At 41.9% G+C, this 22,731-nt stretch overlaps 1 pseudogene; it reads left to right on the top strand.

Annotated features, from left to right (window-relative positions):
• The first annotated feature begins 672 nt into the window (after positions 1-672).
• On the top strand, positions 673-6,493 carry LOC103219850 (proteasome subunit beta type-1 pseudogene; annotated as a pseudogene).
• Positions 6,494-22,731: the final 16,238 nt, after the last annotated feature.

Here is a 22,731-nt window from a genome sequence, read left to right as displayed (position 1 = left end):
CTACGTGTGCCATTGATGGGTGCCCCACCCTGCTCCCCTGAGATTGTGGTGCAGCGGGGCCCTCTCTGCTCCACTTCCAGGCAGAAATCAAGGCATTTGACATGTCTGTTTGTCCAGACTAGCAGCATGAGCTGCCCAACCCTTCCTGGACATAGATCTTAGTGCAGCAAGGCTCTTCTCTGCTCCACAGCCAGGCAGATCTTCAGGCATTCAGAACACTTGTTCACCTAAATCAGCAGCCTGACCCACCCTACTCTTTCTGTGCAGAGATCCTGGTGCAGAGAGACCCCGTCGCTACATGCTCAGACAGATCTCCAGGCAGTCAGAGCACCTGCTTCCTTCATCCATCAACCTGTGTTGCCTCCATCCCTCCTGTGCAGAGATCTTGGTGCACAGGGGCTCTCTCTGATCCATGCCCAGGCAGATCTCCAGGCATTGAAAGCACCTGTTTGCCTGGTTCAGCAACCTGAGATGCCACATCCCTCCTGTGCAGAGATCTTGGTGTAGGGGCTCCCCTCTGCTTCATGCCAGGCAAATCTCCAGGGATCTGAGCATTCACTCTCCTGGGTTAAAAGCTTAGGCAGCCCTCTGTCCCCATGCAGAGAATGTGGAACTAAGGAGGTTTCCCAGCTCCACACCTAAGCACACCTCTGGGATCCTGGTGGCCACCCAATGGATTCTCCATTGGCCTTGGTTCTTACGCCTGCCATCAAGGGACCTGCAGGTAAACCTGCCCAGTCCAGCCTTGCTCTTCATGACTCAACCCACAGGCATGGGCAGGGAGCTCAGACCACTGTGCATTCCTCAAATCAGATCATTGCCGGAGGCGAGTGGGAGCTTCTGCCAGTAAACAAGGACTAAGTACACACCCAACCATGTTGGCTGCAGCCAGCTGTTTCCTATAGTGCCATCTATAGGCTTGTGGGATGAACTGCACAGCCCAATATAAAACCCGCCAAAAGAAGCACGTGGAGTCATAGATGCAATGCCAAAATACCCTACGCACCAGTATTCTCTACAGTTACATCCCATAGGGAGAGCAGAAAAGGGAAATAATAATAATATTATAGGGAAAGAAAGAAAAAGAAAAAATCCTAATTGCAAAAAAATCATCACAAAAATTAGAAGTTCCAGCATCTCCAGATGAAAAGGAATCAGTGCAAGAGTTCTCGTGCCATGAAAATTCTGAATGTACTGACACCACCAAAGGATTGCACTAGATCTCCAGCAGAAGTCCCTAGCCAAAATTGAATCTCAGAAATGACAGATAAAAGATTCATTGCTTCAAAGAGAATAAAATACCTAGGAATCCAACTGACAAGGGATGTAAAGGACCTCTTCAAGGAGAACTACAAACCACTGCTCAGTGAAATCAAAGAGGACACAAACAAATGGAAGAACATACCATGCTCATGGATAGGAAGAATCAATATCGTGAAAATGGCCATACTGCCCAAGGTTATTTATAGATTCAATGCCATCCCCATCAAGCTACCAACAAGTTTCTTCACAGAATTGGAAAAAACTGCTTTAAAGTTCATATGGAACCAAAAAAGAGCCCGCATATCCAAGACAATCCTAAGTCAAAAGAACAAAGCTGGAGGCATCACGCTACCTGACTTCAAACTATACTACAAGGCTACAGTAACCAAAACAGCATGGTACTGGTACCAAAATAGAGATATAGACCAATGGAACAGAACAGAGTCCTCAGAAATGATACCACACATCTACAGCCATCTGATCTTTGACAAACCTGAGAGAAACAAGAAATGGGGAAAGGATTCCCTATTTAATAAATGGTGCTGGGAAAATTGGCTAGCCATAAGTAGAAAGCTGAAACTGGATCCTTTCCTTACTCCTTATACGAAAATTAATTCAAGATGGATTAGAGACTTAAATGTTAGACCTAATACCATAAAAACCCTAGAGGAAAACCTAGGTAGTACCATTCAGGACATAGGCATGGGCAAAGACTTCATGTCTAAAACACCAAAAGCAACAGCAGCAAAAGCCAAAATTGACAAATGGGATCTAATTAAACTAAAGAGCTTCTGCACAGCAAAAGAAACTACCATCAGAGTGAACAGGCAACCTACAGAATGGGAGAAAAGTTTTGCAATCTACTCATCTGACAAAGGGCTAATATCCAGAACCTACAAAGAACTCAAACAAATTTACAAGAAAAAAACAAACAACCCCATCCAAAAGTGGGCAAAGGATATGAACAGACATTTCTCAAAAGAAGACATTCATACAGCCAACAGACACATGAAAAAATGCTCATCATCACTGGCCATCAGAGAAATGCAAATCAAAACCACAATGAGATACCATCTCACACCAGTTAGAATGGCGATCATTAAAAACTCAGGAGACAACAGGTGCTGGAGAGGATGTGGAGAAATAGGAACACTTTTACACTGTTGGTGGGATTGTAAACTAGTTCAACCATTATGGAAAACAGTATGGCGATTTCTCAAGGATCTAGAACTAGATGTACCATATGACCCAGCCATCCCATTACTGGGTATATACCCAAAGGATTCTAAATCATGCTGCTATAAAGACACACGCACACATATGTTTATTGCGGCACTATTCACAATAGCAAAGACTTGGAATCAACCCAAATGTCCATCAGTGACAGATTGGATTAAGAAAATGTGGCACATATACACCATGGAATACTATGCAGCCATAAAAAAGGATGAGTTTGTGTCCTTTGTAGGGACATGGATGCAGCTGGAAACCATCATTCTTAGCAAACTATCACAAGAACAGAAAACCAAACACCGCATGTTCTCACTCATAGGTGGGAACTGAACAATGAGATCACTTGGACTTGGGAAGGGGAACATCACACACCGGGGCCTATCATGGGGAGGGGGGAGGGGGGAGGGATTGCATTGGGAGTTATACCTGATGTAAATGACGAGTTGATGGGTGCAGCACAGCAAGATGGCACAAGTATACATATGTAACAAACCTACACGTTATGCACATGTACCCTAGAACTTAAAGTATAATATAAATAAATAAATAAATAAATAAGAAAATGTGGCACATATACACCATGGAATGCTATGCAGCCATAAAAAAGGATGAGTTTGTGTCCTTTGTAGGGACATGGATGCAGCTGGAAACCATCATTCTTAGCAAACTATCACAAAACAGAAAACCAAACACCGCATGTTCTCACTCATAGGTGGGAACTCAACAATGAGATCACTTGGACTTGGGAAGGGGAACATCACACACTGGGGCCTATCATGCGGAGGGGGGAGGGGGGAGGGATTGCATTGGGAGTTATACCTGATGTAAATGACGAGTTGATGGGTGCTGATGAGTTGATGGGTGCAGCACACCAACATGGCACAAGTATACATATGTAACAAACCTGCACGTTATGCACATGTACCCTAGAGCTTAAAGTATAATAATAATAATAAATAAATAAATAAATGGAGAGCTACGAATTGCTTGATAATTCTTAAAGAAGCTCAGTGAGCTACAGCAGAACATAGATAATTTTTTAATTGGAAAAACAGCAAATTAATAAAAATCCGAAATTCAATAAAGATATGAAAATCAAATCCAAATAAAAATTCTGGAGCAAAAGAATACAATAACTAAACTGAAAAATTTAATAGAGAGTTTCCACAACAAACTCTATTGAGCAAAAAACACAATCATTTAAAATCAGCCAGTAATAAAAACAGACAGAAAAGAGAGTGAAAAAAGTCTATGGGGCTTATGGGACACCATCAGGTGAAACAATTTGTGCATTATGGGAGTCTCAGAAGAAGCAGAGAAAGAGAAAGGATTAGAAAGCTTATTTAGAGAAATAATGACAGATTGCATGAAGTGACATCAGCAAGATGGCTGACCAGAATTTGTTCCCTGGTGCTCATCACCTTCACAGATAGGAAAAAAACAATGAATAAACAATTATATTTCAATTGGAGTGACTGAGAAACTCTGCTGGAGAGCACCAGGGCAGTGGCAAAAATTCCTGTGGAGCACAGAAGCCCGGGATAGCACAACAGAGAGAGAGAAGCAAGGCACTCTGCCTCTGTCACAATATCTCCCCAGCCACTATCAACTATGAACTGATTTAGGGGAGGACTACTTACAGGAAGAAGGTGAGCTAGAGACTCTCAGTGCTCTCATAGCCACCACAGATGCCAATAGTTCTTGCTACACCAGAGTCCCCGAACTTCTCACAGGTCCCAAAGCCATTTTGCCGACTTGCCAGTAGTTTGGCAGTTACATTGTCTCAGTGTAGGGGCCCACATTGAGCACTTCCACCCCTGTGATCTAAGGTATTATGACTTGGTGCCTTCAGGAGGCTGAGGCAAGAGAATTGCTTGAGCCCATGACGCAGAGGTTGCAGTGAGCAGAGATCACGCCACTGCACTCCAGCCTGGGCAACAGGGTGAGACTCAGCCTCAAAAAATAAAAATAAAGATAAAATAGATCAGTGAAATGAATGGAGAACTCAGAATTAGTTTCACTTATATATAGTCATTTAATGGAGAAAGGAGGGTCCTTTCAATACATAAATGAAAAAAGAAATAAATCTTAACCCCATACTACACACCATACACAAAAATTAATTGAAAGTAGTTCATAAACTTAAATCTCAGCATTTACACTATAAAATTTCTTGAAGAAAACAGAAAAATGTATTTTCAACCTTGAGGTGAAAATTTTCTTGGTCAGGAAACAAAAAAACAAACCAAACATAAAAGAAATATTATTAAATTACATTTCTTCAAAATTTAAACCTACTGCTCATCAAAAGACACCATTAAGTAAATGGCAAGGAAATAATATTCACAATAAATATAGCTGACAAAAACATATCCACAATATATAAAAAACTCTTAAAAGTCAATAAGCAAACACATACACTTTTAAAAGTGGCAAAAAACTTGAACACACATTTTACAAAAGAAGAGTTTGAAATGGCCAATTTGAATATCACACATGTGAAATAGCACTCAACATCATCGCTTATCGGGAAAATGAAATTAAAGTCACAGTATGATACCATTGCATATTTGATAGAATGGCTACAATTAAAAAGACAATGTGAAATGTTGGAGCACTGAAACTCTCATATATGGATGGTGGGAATGCAAAAATTATACAATTATCTTGGAAAACAGCTCAGTAATTTCTAATAATTTCAAATGTATAATTACCCTGTATCAACCAAAAAAGGTGCAACAATATTCATAGCAGCGTCATTCATAATAAGCCAAAGTGAAAACAACCCAAATGTCCATTAATAAGAAGATGGATTTAAAAATCATCAGTAAAAAAAACTGTACCTCTATGACGTAAGTCATTTTACTCTACGTAAATCAAACTTCAAATTTAAATGGAGTTGAATGACCTGGAGATGATGAGCAAGGGCTTTTGGGACTATTTGGCACTTGTGAACAATGCAGATTAATACCAGCCACATGTATTTCTCATCTGAATATAAGAAATAACTTTGGAAATTTTCGGATGAGAGTACAAATGTGGGAATGAGAAGGTCAAAGATGATGTTATTATCTCATAAAAATTATCTTTGCGGTACAAAATTTCACTTTTCTTATGAATCAAATTATCTTTAGTCCAGATAATGCTTGTCCGGACAGAAGCAGACTTTGCTGCTCAGAATTCTTCAGATTCCTGTAAATTCGATGTGCATGGGAGCTGCCCTCTGGCGGTAATCGACAGGAGCCAGAGCTGCAGCAGTGCACTGTGGTCCTCCACAGCCACTCGGGTCCCTGACAGTGGAGCTGCTCAGCCCCGCGGGCTCCTTAGGACTGCACGTGTCATCCTATGTTTTCAATGGAGATACTGGTTTGGCAACAGCTGCACAAGACTTTTGCATTGCCACTTCTGACACTCTGTTGAGTCAAGGGTTTCAATTAACACCTGGGACAACCCCAAATGTTACAAATTAACAGACAAAGCAGTCATTGGATGCAGTGGTTTTCACGGAGACTGTCTTCCCTGACAAAGATTATTGCAGCAAAACTAAAGATGTATAAACATCCTAATAATAAGGCCATGACTACTGGGGCAATTGGAATGTTATTTACAATCCTGTATCCAGGCACCACTGTCCATACGATGGTTACAACATCGTCTGTCACCTGTGAACTTAAAGAATGGAAGGGAGCTATGTACAGCTTTGACCTGGTGGGTCCTACCAGAGAGACTCCTTCAAGGCTGGAGGTTCAGCAAATGCCACACTACAGCTCCTGCTTGACAATCAGATTTTTGTTGGTTTTAAGAACATGCAGAAGGTGAAGCATGTCCTGCTCTCCTTGGTCAGAGGCCACAGCTAGTGAAAGATGTCTTCATTTCTGCAGCCAAGAGGGACATGTACACTGAGCATGCACCCAGGATCTGCATTGTGACCCAAGAGGGCCCCAGGGAGGACACTGTTCCCCTGAGGAAGGACGCATTTCTGTACTATTATCATTAATAAGTTCGAAACTGGTTAGTTTTGTACTCGGAACTGTCAGGCAAATTTGTTTTATTTTTTTAAAAAAAAAAACCCTAAAGTTAAAAATAAACAAATAAATAACTTGACTGTGCATATTCCTAAAGAAATAATGGGCTGGATAGTGACTTCATCTCATGAGGGCTGACCATAGTGATGCGTCCCTCCCCTGTGAGACATTCCCATCTTTCTTTTTTTTCTTTTTTTAATTAAATATTTATTTGAATAACAAGTTTAAGTTCGAGCTGCAATGCTGGCAATGCAGGTTTTTAACACAGATCACAAAAAGCGTGCACAAAAAAGTACTGGCGCAAACGACAAAATAATGCTAAGAATTAGGCTAAACAGCTGCTGATTTTAAGAAAACAAAAGGCCTGAAATCACTATACAAAATATAAAATGTATTAAACACTACCATCCACAGAACAGTCTTTATTATTGATTATATTTAAAAATTATTTGCGTAATTATATATTGAATTGTAAATGAGTATTATACATGAACCTCCATTCGGAAGGCAATTCCTTGTAGCACTATAGAACATCTAATTACATTGCAAAAAGTATCCTTTTTTGCTATCGTTCAACACGGCAAGTGCTTCACTGCTTGGAAAACCCTTTGAAGACAAAAAAGAAATCTTATTTCTTTTTTTGTAGCCTTCCTGATATTTACAGTAATATCAATAACTGTTTTATCGACATTCCCATCTTTCTTTGCCTTTCTAGCCCTATGCCTTCTACCTGGTAATGGACACAGGAAGCAGTTCTGGGAAGCCTAATCCTGCTACATGCCTGTAGAGGGCAGGATAGCTGAACCAGAGATGTCTACCCAGAGAAGCCCAGTCTGCATCAAGATAGGTAACAAATGGAAAGAGATCATAAAATGGGAAACAATACCTGGAAAGGAAGGTGTCTTTTTTTTTTTTTTTTAGCTGGAGTCTCACCCTGTCACCCAGGCTGGAGTGCAGTGGCATGACCTCAGCTCTCGGCAACCTCAGCCTAGAAGATTCAAGCAATTCTCATACCTCAGCTTCCTGAGTAACTGGGACTACAGTCATGCGCCACTGAACCTGGCTAATTTTTTATGTTTTTAGTAGAGACAGGGTTCCACTATATTGCCAGGCTGGTCTCGAACTGCTGGTGTCAAATGATCCACCCACCTCAGCCTCCCAAAGTGCTGGGATTACAGGCGTGAGCCACTGCACCCAGCCACTGGGAGTTGTCATTTTTATCTCAGCAGCAGGAGGATAATATTCTTAGCTGTTTCTCTCATATGTGGTGCTGATCATAGCCAATACAAGAAAATACCCCAAGATTTATTTCCCTTTGATAAGGAGGACTGGACCGAGGCCACATGGCAACGATTACCTGAGACATTTATATACGAGATTTGGAGAGAAGACATCAGAGTTCTTTGATGACCTGCCTAAGCAACAGTTTACTGTTTTAGTCACATTTTGTTCTTATGCGTATTATGCTGATTCTCTGTAGCACTAAGAGGATTCCTGCCTTTGAACCTCACTGGACATACTGTGACTGTCAGCTAACAGCTCTTCAGCATGTTGTTGTAAACCAGGATGACACCCCATTGTTAAAGCAAATACCTGGGTATGCAGGAGACATCATTGCTGTTGTCTGCCTAGTATATTGGAGTCTAGTTTGCCCTTTTAACTACAGCATGCGGTAATGTGTTTGGAAAACAATACAGGCAGGCATTCAAAAAATCACAATGATGTCTGAGAGGGGAATATTGACATGACATGGTTTTCACATACCAATGATGATCTCACCCTGGAACTTCCAGTAGGAAGATTATGGGAAGCCATTGGGATACTTGAACTGAATGGCCCCTGGGAACTGAGTATGATAACCCTACAATCTCTTAAGGGGCACAGTACTTTTTAAATGCATGTAGTTTACTTGAATTAGTCTTGTATCACAAGTACTCATGGCTGCAACACTTGTCATCACAGACCCAGCATTGGTCCAGAGTACTAAGAGGGTCCAGAGTACTAGGAGGTTGGGAACTTGGTTAAGCATGGCAAGTAGAAATGACTTTTCCGGAGACTCATGCTTGTGGTCTAAATGGTCACTAGGGGGAGTCCTCTTCCAGGAAACTCACTGAACTTGCATTTGGCCCAGAAATACGATGAAGGAATGTGGTAGGCGATTCTCGCATGGCTGTAAAGGAATACCTGAGACTGGGTAACTTACAAAGAAAAGAGGTTTAATTGGCTCATGGTTCTGGAGACTGCACAAGCATGGCTCAGCTTCCCGGGAGGCCTCAGAGAGTTTTACTCATAATGGAAGGCAAAGCTGGAGCAGGCCGGTCACATGAAAAGAGCAGGAGCAAGGCAGGGATACGGGCAGGTGCCACACCCCAAATTTTTTTTTTTTTTTTTTTTTTTTTGAGATGAAGCTTTGCTCTTGTTGCCCAGTCTGGAGTGCAATGGCACCATCTCAGCTCACTGCAACTGCAACCCCTGCCTCCTGGGTTCAAGCAATTCTCCTGCCTCAGCCTCCTGAGTGCCTGGGATTACAGGCATGTGCCACCACACCCAGCTGATTTTGTATTTTTAGTAGAGATGGGGTTTCACCATTTTGGTCAGACTGGTCTTGAACTCCTCTAGAGTCTCACTCTGTCACCCAGGCTGGAGTGCAGTGGCATGATCTCCACTCGCGGCAACCTCAGTCTAGAAGATTCAAGCAATTCTCATACCTCAGCTTCCTGAGTAGCTGGGACTACAGTCACGCGCCACTGCACCTGGTTAATTTTTTGTATTTTTAGTAGAGACAGGGTTTCACTATATTATCAGGCTGATCTCAAACTGCTGTACCCAGCCACCACACACTTTTTAAACAACCAAATTCAGGAGAACACACCCCCATAACCCAGATACCTCCCACCAGGCCCCATCTCCAATCCCCATGGGATTTCATTTCAGCATGAGATTTGAGCAGGACAAATATCCAAATCATATCATAGTATTTGAATGGACTATACATTTTACCCAACTGACTCAGCATCTTGCTTGTCAATAACTCTGGGTAAGAATCCATACACTCACTAGGAAGGAACAATTGCCATGTCAACAGCAAGAGCACCTGACATATTTAAACAGCAGTTGTGCTGCAGGCTCAAGCAAGAGGAGATATGTTTATGGGAACACTATGGCCAACCTAACCTATGGTATATGGTAAGATGACTGGTAAGCATGCTATTTACTGCTACTCCCTTAAAGCAACAGTGTCAAAAAGTTGAAAGCAGTTTTGACTCTGTGATACAATTGGTATTACCTTGGATGACCCAAAGTTGATCCTTAACTGGCTCAAACTCTACCAATTGTGGACAGATGGGCAGTGCTCCACAACGATACCTGGAACCTGAGTTACTATAAAACGTATTCCTTGGGCCGGGTGCGGTGACTCACACCTATAATCCCAGAACTTTGGGAAGCCAAGGTGGGCGGATCACAAGGTCAGGAGATGGAGACTATCCTGGCTAACACGGTGAAACCCCATCTCTACTAAAAATACAAAAAATTAGCTGGGCATGGTGGTGGGCACCTGTAGTCCCAGCTACTCAGGAGGCAGAGGCAGGAGAATGGCATGAACCCAGGAGGCGGAGCTTGCAGTGAGCTGACACTGTGCTACTGCACTCCAGCCTGGGCGACAGAGCAAGACTCTATCTCAAAGAAAAAAAAAATTATTCCTTCGTGGATGAAGTGTAATTATGCCCCCAGACCAGAGGGAACCTAGACTTTACTGAGCAATGGCCTCTAGTAATTACACCAGTTATGGAAAATGTGTATGAGAAAATGGTATTTTTGCTGAGAAGGTTAGGAAATTGACATGATTATATTAATGTCCTGGACATTGTCTAATCTTTCTGCTATAGGTAATAAAGAATTTGTAGACTACATTATAAAAAATAAATGAAAAGGGTTGCCAGAATAAAAAGATATTTTGAGATGTCAAACTAAAACTTCCAGTTGACGCAATACTCATGGAGACTTATTGGCCAAAGAAAGAAGTAAATTTAGCTTTAAAAAAGTGACATATGTAACTCAACACCTCTGTTGAAGCCTGTAAAAATGCAGGTGAGGCCAGGCACAGTGGCTTACGCCTAAAATGCCAGCACTTTGGGAGGCCAAGGCTGGAGGATCGCCTGAGGTTGGGAATTGGAGACCAGCCTGACCAACATGGAGAAACCCCATCTCTACTAAAAATACAAAATTAGCTGAGCGTGGTGGCACATGCCTGTAATCCCAGCTACTCGCGAGGCCAAGGCAGGAGAATCGCTTGAACCCAGGTGGTGCGGGTTGCAGTGAGCCGAGATCACGCCATTGCACTCCAGCCTGGATAACAAGAGCGAAACTCCATCTCAAAATAATAATAATAATAATAATAATAATAATAATAATAATAATAATGCAGGTGATAGCAGAAAAAAGGGAAGAGGAAGAATAGTCCAACTAAAAAAGACATATCAGAAATTTTTAAGTAAATATACTCATGGCCCAATGTGATTCTTGGGAAGGAATTCTAACTGCTCATTGAATAATATGGTCCTCATGGTTGCAGAGTTTTAAAATGTCTACTTTTGTGCATAAAATGTTGTAGAAGTTACTACATTACGGATTACTTTCTAAGCTAGGTGATTCTGTCATTTGTGACAACATGGGTGAATCTAGGGGACATTACATTGAGTGAAATAAGCCAGGCACAGAAAAACAGATACCACACGATCTCACTTACCTGTGAAATCTAAAACAGTCAAATTCATAGAAGTAAAGAGTAGAATGATGGTTAGCCAAGGATGGGGATGGGGGAATGGACAGGGAAAGGTGGAACACTGCTTAAAGGGTACATAGTTTCCGTTCGACAGGAGGACTGGTTCCGGGGATTTGTTGCACAGTATGATGACTATAGTGAACAATAACATATAGATTTCAAAATGGCTGAAAGAATAGATTTTTAGATATTCTCACCACAAAGAAATGATAAGTATTTGAGTTGATTAATATAATAATTAGCTTGACTTGATCATTACATAATGTATATGTGTGTAGAAACATCACAAATGTTTATGTGTGTAGAAACATCACAAATGTTTATGTTTATGTATATGTGTGTAGAAACACCTCAGAAATATAGGTGATTATTTGTCAATTAAAATTAAATAAAACTTTTTAAAGATTTTTTTTTTTATATCGTGTCTTGCTCTGTCGCCCAGGCTGGAATGCAGAAGTGCAATCTTGGCTCACTGCAACCTCCACCTTCCAGATTCAAGTGATTCACCTGCCTCAGCTGCCCTAGTAGCTGGGACTACAGGTGTACACCACCAAGCGCTGTCAGTTTTTGTATTTTTAGTAGAGATGGGGTTTTGCCATGTTGCCTAGGCTGGTCTCAAACTCCTGGCGCCAAGTGATCTGCCCATCTCAGCCTCCCAAAGTGCAGAGATTACAGGCATGAGCCACCATTCCCGGCAAAGCATTACTTTTTAGATAAGTAGATGAAATGTTAGATATAGTAATTAGCTTGATTTAACCTTTCTACAATGTATACATAGATCAAAACATCACACTGTACCACATAAATATATACAATTATTATTTGTCAATTAATATGTATAATTATCTTTTAAATGCCTAAGGAACATATGGCAAAGAAGTATTGACAAAAGTCAGAGGTAAACTGGGAGGAAAGAATTAACAGGTGGAGTGTAATCTTTTTTCAGCCTCAAGAAAACCTGAGGACTTGACTCTTGGTTTTATTTCTTGCAACAGTAATTCAAAGAATGTACAGCATACCAGATCTATGATAAATTAGGATCCTGCTATGTAGTGAACTAACATGCTGCACCTCTTTGTTGATTTGTTAACTAGTAACTGGTTAACCAGTAATTGCTAGTAATTGACAAGAAGCAGCTGCACAGAAAAAAGAGAGCAAGAAATACATCTCAGAGAGGGCTACATGACTATCAACAGGTAAAAGCCAAACGAGCCCCAGATCTGGTGCAATGCCCAAGCTGAGATAGTCTGGCTACCTCTGTGACCATTCATATTCCAGTGTGAAATGATTATAGACACAGGAAGATGAGCGGAGGACAAGCAAAGCCTCCACAGTGCTGTTGCAGTGCATAGCGTGGTGCCCATCATTTGTACTATTGTAAAGCTACATAAATTGTGGTGCTGGGTGAAGCCTGTTGTGTCTCATCAATTTGATTGTCAATCCCTACATAAGACCCTGCCTTCCCACTGATTTTGTGTACTCACCTTGCACAAAACATCATCTTGTTCTTACCTTACTTTTTTTTGGTAGACACAGGGTCTCGCTCTGTTGCCCAAGCTGGTCTCAAACTCCTGGGTATAGGGAAAAGAAAGAGCGATCAGACTGTTACTGTGTCTATCTAGAAAAGGAAGACATAAGAATCTCCATTTTGACCTGTACCCTGAACAATTGTTTTGCCTTGAGATGCTGTTAATCTGTAACTTTGCCCCAACCTTGAGCTCACAGAAACATATGTTGTATGGAATCAAGGTTTAAGGGATCTAGGGCTGTGCGGGATGTGCCTTGTTAACAATATGTTTACAGGCAGTATGCTGGGTAAAAGTTATCGCCATTCTCCATTCTCGAGTAACCAGGGGCACAATGAACTGTGGAAAACTGCAGGGACCTCTGCCCAGGAAAGTTGGGTATTGTTCAAGGTTTCTCCCCACTGTGATAGTCTGAGATATGGCCTCGTGGGATGGGAAAGACCTAACCATTCACCAGCCCGACACCCGTGAAGGGTCTGTGCTGAGGAGGATTAGTAAAAGAGGAAGGCCTGTTGCAGTTGAGGTAAAAGGAAGGCCTCTATCTCCTGTCTGCCCCTGGGAACTGAATGTCTCGGTATAAAACTCGATTGTACATTTGTTCTATTCTGAGACAGGAGAAAAACCACCCTGTGGCAGGAGGTGAGACATGCTGGTGGCAATACTACTCTGTTACTCTTTACTTCACTGAGATGTTTAGGTGGAGAAATGCATAAATCTGGCCTAGGTGAATATCCAGGCATAGTACCTTCCCTTGAACGTATCTGTGACACAGATTACTTTGCTCACATGTTTTCTTGCTTACCTTCTCCCTACTATCACCCTGTTCTTTTGCCACATTCCCTTTCCTGAGATAGTGAAAACAGTAATCAGTAAATACTGAGGGAACTCAGAGACCGGTGCCAGTGCAAGTCCTCCGTATGCTGAGCGCTGGTCCCCTAGGCCCACTGTTCTTTCTCTATACTTTGTCTCCGTGTCTTATTTCTTTTCTCAGTCTCTCGTCCCACCTGACAAGAAATACCCACAGGTGTGGAGGGGCTGGCCCCCTTCATCGGGCTCAACCAATTCTCCCACCTTGGTCTTCCAAAGTGCTGAGATTACAGATGTGAGCCACAGCACCCAGCCTCAACTATTTTTAATTTATTTTATCTTGTTTGTTGTATGTATATTTTTAAACAACCCTATTCTTTTTAAAACAGAATGAGATGGAAAAAGAAAAGAAAGAGAAGGAAGGAAGAAAGGAAAGGAGAGAGCAAATAAGGAAAGGAAGGAGGAGCAGAGGAAAGAAACCCAGCCAGCCAAGCACTTGGCTTGTTTGTTTTTTCCTTTTTTTTTTTTTTTTTTTTTTTTTCATGCGAATCTGGAGCATCTCAGAATGCAAATTCCAGGAATCTCAAAGTATAGATTAACGGAAAGTCTAGTCTCTCTCCTGAACAAGCCCTCGTCTCATTTGATATGTACAAAGATACTTAAGTATGCTTCCCAGTACCCACAGGGCCAGGATTTCATTTTCCCTCTTTGACCAAAAGACAGAGGTGCTCTGTAGAAGACAGATGACTCCATGCCCAGTAACAGAGGCTATAAGAATTAAAGAAAGAGGAAAGAAACACAAAAAGTGGCTCAACAGTCAAAAAGAATAAGCCTGAGAGGGGCTTCTGGCCAAGTTAGGTCAGAGGCATTCTCTCTTACAGACTGAGAGTTTTTAAGGGTTCAAGGAAGGAGAGCTTATCACAGGCTTGGAATGTTTGTCTCTTTGTCTTGCTTATCTGAGAAGGAGGGCTTTTGTGTCTGTTCCCACATATCTTCCTGCAGCTGCAGGCATACCCGCAAGTCTGCTTTTAGCTTTCCTATCTTCGTGCACCTAAAGAGAAATGAATGTGCTTATGAGGGCCCACTGTTTTACTGGGGCCCATTGTATGAGTGTGAAGTTTGGTGGTTACCCAAGAGACTTTCCCCCTCTCTCTGCGCCCAAGCTGTCTTATCTGTGTTTTACTATCTGCTATTTCTCGCTGCTTGTTGTTAGAAGATAAGTGATTTCCTTGAAATGCATGAAGTTAGAAAGGGAACTGGAACTTAAAGTGGAGCTGTTTGTCCAAGATAACAGTACTCCTGCTCTGTCAGAGGCCAGTAACTGGAAGGAGCTGGAGGGCCACTATTGCAACTAAAACTGGAACAATTCTTAGAGCTTCCCCAATAGATAAATCATGTAAAACTATTCTTACTGCATGCTGAAAATTCAGCACTTAAAGAGCCCCTGACATTGTCAATATCCCTGGAATCCAAAAAACCTGATAGTATTTCATAAACCAACATAACTCTAATCTACCTTCATCACTTGTCCCTGGACTAGCACAAATACACACACACACACACACACACACACACACCCTAAGTCACACTATTCCATTACCTGAAAATTATTGTCCCCCAATATTAAGCTACCTCATACCAAAAGACAAAATATCATTTCACTTTTATAGACATCCCTCGTATTCCAAAATGGTCACTTCTGTTCTTCAACCTGAGTCACCTACAAATGGGGAAGCTGAGTCACACCTGTGAGATGTGACCATGAAAGCTCTGGGAATATTCTCAGTACTAAGCAAGAGACAATTACATGCTCCATCTTCTTGGGCTGTGCTTTGCTTGCTAAGCTTGGAAAAGGTTGACCAGGCATGATGGCTCACACCTGTAATCCCAGCACTTTGGGACACCGAGGCAGGTGGATCATTTGAGCCCAAAAGTTTGAGACCAGCCTAGGCAACATGGCAAAATCCTGTTTCCACCAAAAAAAAAAACAAAAACAAAAACAGAAATTAGCCAAGTGTGATGGCATATGTCTGTAGTTACAACTACTCAGGAGGCTGAGGTGAGAGGATCACTTGAGCCCAGGAGGCAAAGGTTGCAGTGAGCCAAGACCACTTCACTGCACTCCAGCCTGGGCTACAGGGCCAGACTCTGTGTCAGAGAAAAAAAAAAGAAACAAACGAATAAAACAAAACACAACAAAAAAACTTGGAGAAGGCACAGAGCAGAGTTCCGTGAGGGACGAGCTGGGAAAGAGACTACCCTGTTCCCTCAGAGCACAAAGGGCCCTAAGGAGACCTGGCGAATGAAGATTAAAGCATCACAGTTGGGACAGGGTCTCCAGACCACACAGGTCCTCACTCAATGGTTCTGGGTCACTCTGTCTGCTGGGATGGGAAGTCAGGATGGTGCTGGGGACCAGAGGTGGGGAATGAGAAAGGGATCTGAAGTGGTGTCAGGAAAACCTATGACCATGGTCACTCTGCTTCCCTCTTCTTGTATCCTTGTTCTCCTCTAGGGAGTTAATGAGTGGGAAATGTCAGGTGGCTGGAGTCTTCAACTGAAGTGTGGTTTCTGAGTAGACTTGCAGACACAGTGTGGAAAAGTCTTCTGCTTCTGGACAGTGGAAATAAACCATCTGGACATAGGAAGCACCATGACTAAATAGCCCCATCTATCACATATGCCCTCCTCACTGCCCTCCATGGGAGAATGGTGGGTTCCAAAATGTCCATGAGTCAAACATCGGCAAAAAATCACTCTGAGTGTTTTCATAAGACCCCAGTGAATCAGGGAAGGCTTATTCATGTGTTATTGTCCAAATGAACCCAAGGAAATCAAGCACTATCCATGTGTACAGAAAGGAATGAGGGGTCACTATGACTAAACCTCTGATTTTTACATGTTTGGTTAATCTAAGTGCAGACCAGGCAGGCTTCCAAGATTTAGTTATGACTGGTTACTTTACTAAAATATTTTCTCTTCCTCATAGTATAAATACTAACATTTGTGGGTAGGGATGTTGACCACCTGCTGGGCATTGTGCTTTAACTTGCTTTTGTTCAGCGAATCTTCTCAACTTTGAGATAGGTACTCCCATTGTCCCCACTTCACAGATGGAGAAACCGTGTCACAGTGAGGTTAGGTGACTTGCCCTAGATCACTTGCCTGATAAGAGGCAGGACCATATACCTAAAAAGTGGACCAGTGCCCATTCTCTTAACCTCCATGCACGTGACCTCTATTACAGGCAAAGCATTTACTTTTTTCATGGAGGAGCCAAGAAGTCCAAGTTTCAGTCTTGACTAACAATAAAAATGTCAGGATAATTAAGGTTCTTCCTCCCATCATGCTCCAATTTCTCCCTTCTTTAAAATGATCCACTGGCTCACTAGGAATTTCTCCAACTCAGAATCCCTAAGAGTCTGTTTTAAAGTTGAAGCTGTAAGAGACCAAGAGGCACCTTCAAGGAGAGGCGTTCCCACCATTCTGGTTGGTCTCTGTCCCATCTGTAGTGACTTAAATGGAATGCTGCTCTTTAGATAGTGGCCTGAGGTCTGTTGCATTTCTTCTTTACATCTGTTCTTAATTCTAAATGTCCATCCAAGCATTCTTTCATCTCGAAAATATTTATCAAGGGGCCATTGTGTCCCAGGCACCATGCCAGGTGGGGTGGGGTAACAAGGAACCAGACACAGTTCTTGTATTCAGGCAGCTCTCAGTCTAGTGGCGAAGACAGTGTTGTAAGTCCTGATTCAGTTCCAGGTCGTGTGTGTGAGAGGGTTGCCTGTCAGGGAGGAACATCAGGCAGGCTTCCAAAAGGATGCAATATCTAATCTGAGCCACAGGGTGAGGACTAATCACCAGGATTAACAGAGAAGGGGAATGGGCATTTTCAGACAGATGGAATAGTAAGTCCCTAAGGCAAGAAGTAGCAAGAAATATTTTACAGTGGGCACATGGAATGCAAGAAGTCATGGAGAAAGGCAAGAGATGGAGCAGAACCCAGCAAGAGCCCATCATGGAAGGAGATTGACCTTAAGTCTGCAGGCCATGAGGAAGCTTGTGCAGCACAAAAGTCACTGTTATGGCTGAATTATGCCCCCTCCAAAAAAAAATATGTTGGAGTCCTAACCCCTAGTACCTCAGAATGTGGCCTTATTTGGGGATGGGGCCCTTTAGAGAGATACTCAAGTTAAGATAAGGTCATGAGGGTGGGTCATAATCCAACATGACTGGTGTCCTTATAAAGAGGGGAAGTTTGAATACAGAAACAGAAACACACGTGCAGAAAGGAAGACAATATGAAGAGACATAGAGAGAAGACAGCTATCTACAAGTCAGAGAGAAAGGTTTAGAACAGATCCTTCCTTCACAGCCCTCAGAAGGAACCAATCCTGACAACACCTCAAGTTTGGACTTCCAGCCTCCAGAACTGTGAGACAATATGTTTCTGTTGTCTAAGCCATTTTGTTTGTGGTACTTTGTTACTGCAGCCCCAGGAAACTAATGCAATGATGTATTCAAACTTGCATTTTATAAAAACTGATTTGCCTACAATGTCGAGAATGGATTGAAAGGGGGCCGTGATCTCTGCAGGGAGCCTGGTTTGGAGACAAGACATGATAAAGGTCCCCATGAGGGCAGGAAGAGCTGAGACGGAGAGAGGTGAACAGACTGCGAGACGTGTGAGAGGCAGAATCTCCAGGATGTGACCATAGGTTGGGTGTGGAAAATGAGGACTCCAGGGCTGTGTCCAGTCTGTGTTTATAGCTCAGGTGAACATGTGACCAGAACATAGTCTAGTCAAACACCTCATCAGGAATCTCTGACACAAGTTCTGTACAAATAAGCAAGTCAGGGATGCACTGCATAGTCGCTACTTTAAACTTTACACCCAGTTCTTCTGGCTTTTGACAGGAGGTGCCCCTAGCTTCAACGCCAGGTGTAACTTCATTTTTTCAACAAATATTTAGTGACCACCCACAATGTTCCAGACACAGTACTAAGCCCCAGGAATAGAGTGGTGAGGTAAAGGAAACAAGATCCCTGTGTATTATGTCAATGAGATGAGAAATATTAATCATATTAATTAATAAATAATTATAGATCATGATAAGAGTTATAGAGGAAGGAAACAGAATTCTGTGACAGCATATAACAGAGTGCCTTGTTCCAGAAAAGTGATGACTGAGCTGACATCCAAAGGACAACAGGCAAGTAGGAGAAGCATCCTGGAAGAGGGCATCATGAGCCAATGTAGGTAGCCAAATTTATCCTTTGATAAATGCTGATTAGCTCTTCTTCCCATGCCTACTTTCCCCAGGGGCTCCATCCAGCTTCTCCAATGTGCCAGGCTTCTGCCTACATTGGCTCATTCATGGTGTCTTCATCCTGGATGCTTCTCCTACTTGTCTATTGCCCTTTGAAAATCAGCTCAGCCATCACTTTTGGGAAGTCATCAATGGGCTTTGGAATTCCTGAAACAGAGTAGGGACTCAATCAATATTTACTAAATGAAGAGAGACTTTGTGTGGGGTTGAGTAGTGTTCCCCAAAAATTTATGCCCACCTTAAACCTCAGAATGTGACCTTATTTGAAAATATAGTCATCTATTCATATGTAATCAAGTTAAGATAAGACCATAGTGGATTAAAGTGGGCCTTTATCCGATGGCTGGTGTCCTTATAAGAAGAGAGAAATGTAGACACAGATTTGCAAAGGCGTGGAGACCAATGCCTTTAGAACACAGCCACATGAAGACAGAAGCAGAGATTGAAGTGATGCATCTACCAGACGAGGAACAACAAGGATCATATACAACCACCAGAAGCTGAGAGAGAGGCAAGGAACAGACTCTCCCTCAGAGCCTCCAGGAGGAACCAACCCTGCTGATACCCTGATATTTGACTTCTAGCCTCTAGAACTGTGAGAGAACAAATCTCTATTGTTTTAAACTACCAGAGGCAATGGTATTTAGTCACAGCAGCCCCAGAAAACTAACACAGACTTTAAAAAGTTAGATGATTAAATACTGATTACTAAAAGATCACTGTAGTAGCAGTGCAGAAAATGGATGCAAGAGCAGATGTCGAGAGGGGATATGGAAATGCCAAATACACCATTGAAATGAAACCACAATAATCTAGATGGGAAACGATGGCTTTTCCCACAGTGGTGATAGTTAGGAGCTAAGATCATGGAGATCCTTGAATAAACAAAGCCCATGCTGACAGATAATAGAATGGGGGAAAAAGATGGAAAAATTGTTCTGATTCGAGCAACACCTGCTCCTCTCCCCACTGTGTGCTTCTAACTCCAGCCACCCTGATTCCCACAACCAAAAACCCCTTCCATTGTCCTCCACATTTTGCCTAGCTCAACCGCCTGCTGCTAGTTTCACCTTTATCAGACACTTCTCAGTCACTGTAACATATATCGTGTGTGTGTTCCATTTCTGTGTCTCTACCCTGGTTTCCTTCCCTCCATTCCCCCAATAACACTTGGTACATCATTCTTCCTGAGCCTCCTTTTGGGGTCATTTGCTCTACAGGTATCTATATTTCCAACATCATTACCATCAATCTATCTGCCTATTCCGAGAAATAGATCATCTTTTGTGTTGAAGTTTATTCTGAATGACTTTTGAAAATAGAACAAGATCCAATATGTGTAAGAATTGGGAGATAAATTCCTGGCACAGTATAAGGAAAAAACTCAAAAGTCAGAAAAGTGAAGTCCACTACCCCTAGAAGAGGGTATGATAAAGATACTTTATACTTCGGGCAGCAATTGAACTAGAGGATATCAAAGGTCACTTACAACTCAGAAAAATTGTTTAATATTAAGGAGTTTCAGACTCTTCGTTTTCAGAACAGACAACAGTGATATTTTGTAACAAGGTATATGTCCAAATCACACAAAATCTAGAAAATGTACCAGTTTTAGACATTGGTTATAATTTTATTGGGCCGTAGAGCTTTCCACTGTAAATAAATGTCACCCTCGTTTGGTTCAGAAGATATCGATCCTGTGGTAAGAAATGAAAACTTGAGAAGGTAGTTGAAAAATTGATATTGTGAGTGAACATCTACAAGCAGAAAGGCTAAACGTCATTGTTTGGCAGGAGCACTTTATTTCTATTGGTGATCTTTCCTTGCACATGAAGAGAGTTTAATTAATGTAATACTCTTGCTTTTTTTTTACCTCATTACTGTTTCTACTCCAGGAAGTACATTGGGAAGGCATATATTTGGCCTGTAATATGGTTTGGCTGTGTCCCACCCAAATTTCCTATAACCCCCACATGTCAAGGGAGGGACCCAGTGGGAGGTAATTGAATCATGGGAGAGGTTACCTCCATGCTGGTCTCATGATAGTGAATGAGTTCTCACAAAATCTGATAGTTTTATAAGGGGCATTTCCCACCCCCGCCCCCCCTTCACTCTACACTTCTCCTTGCCACCACCATGTGAAGAAGGGCGTGTTTGCTTCCCCATCCACCATGATTATAAATTTCCTGAGGCCTCCCCAGCCATGCTGAACTGTGAGTCAATTAAACCTCTTTCTAAGTTACCCAGTCTTGGGTATGTTTTTATTAGCAGCATGAGAATGGACTAATACAGCCTGTGTCAAAGCAAAATTTGCATTTGTCAAGGTTCAACAGGCAAGGTAGATTTTATTCAAGGCTGTTGCAATACAGGAGAGAATCCAGAAGTCAGTCTGACTTCAACTCCACAGAAACAAAGGGCAGGAGGGTTTTTAAGCACTGGGGTGAGCTAATGGAAATGTACTGAAGAACATTAGGGAAAAGTCATAGACCACCTGTGTTTGCTAATTGACTTTATCCAAAGGAAAAATAAACTTTTCATGTCTTTATAACAGGAAGTTACTTTGCAATGTGCAGCAAGGCACCTGCTGAAGTTAGACTCCTGCCTTCCAACAGAAGATTGGAGATAGGAGTGCTACCTCCTTGCTGTTTACCTTCCAAAGAGATGGCTCCCAGGACCATGAGAGAGACATTTTTAGTTTGTGAAACCGGCAAGAGGCTCTTTAAAAGGTTTACATCTCATTGGGATACAGAAAACTTTACAAGTTTTCTAAAGTAAATGCTCTAAGAAAAAAGAATGTCAAGGACCCAGAGTCAGGAAGAAACCTATCTGGAGTTTAGTCAAGCTGAGAGGAATGAAAAGTCATGCTGGTCACCTGCTTGACTCAGTCCTCACCTACAGGAATTGGGAATTCCTCTCTGCTTCTCTATGCACGGGAGTTAGGCAGCCTAATTTTAGCCCTTTCAACTTTTACTTGAAGCCACATCCTCCAGTGACATCTCTATCAGTAATAAAGGTGGTTTCCATCTACCATCCCTCTGTCCTATTTATCAGGCCTTCTCAGAGACCCCATTATCATGTCTGGCCCCTACTTATTACAGAGAGGTTCTTGCAAACAAGTCCTTGGAGAGAAGCATGCTTTCCCAAACCTGTCTCAAGGGGGCTTTACAAAGCCCAGCTACTTACCTAGGCTGCAAACTTTCTAGTCCATGTGTTAGAATCTTATTTCAATTCTAGAATACATTATGGTATGAGGTTTTAATAACGTGAAATTTCTGCTCATGTGTTCAGATATGTTTTGAAAATTCTAATGATTTTATTAGAAATTTTATTTTTATTTTATTTTTATCTCATTTAAATTTTTAATTTTTAAATATTAAATTTTAAATTTAATTTTGAATATACAATTTTAGTTAACCATTTAAATTCTATTTAGATTTTATTGTGGAACTAGCAGTTCACCTTTATATAAAGTTATGACTTAAAAATTCCCTCAGAGACTTCCCTATACTTAGCCACTAATCCTTCCCACAGAACTGTAAAAACATGATTATAGATGGCTGAGCACAATGGGGCTATGAGGTATGAGGCCAGTTAAGGGGAAGTTCTCTTTCTGGGAGTCTTGAGAGCCTGTTCGACTCAGACCCTGAGGTATGGAAAGGCCTTTGTCTCAAGGTCGGGGATGAAGCATCTTTGTCCATGTGGAGACAGATTCGCAGCCAGTCTGACAAGAATGCTGCTTGTACTGCACCCAGGCTGGTACAGTG

This window comes from Chlorocebus sabaeus, chromosome 12 (assembly GCF_047675955.1).
Source record: "Chlorocebus sabaeus isolate Y175 chromosome 12, mChlSab1.0.hap1, whole genome shotgun sequence".
NCBI classification, from domain to species: domain Eukaryota; kingdom Metazoa; phylum Chordata; class Mammalia; order Primates; family Cercopithecidae; genus Chlorocebus; species Chlorocebus sabaeus.
The sequence above is the reverse complement of the archived record's forward strand: the minus strand, read 5'-3'. Positions and strand labels throughout refer to the sequence as shown.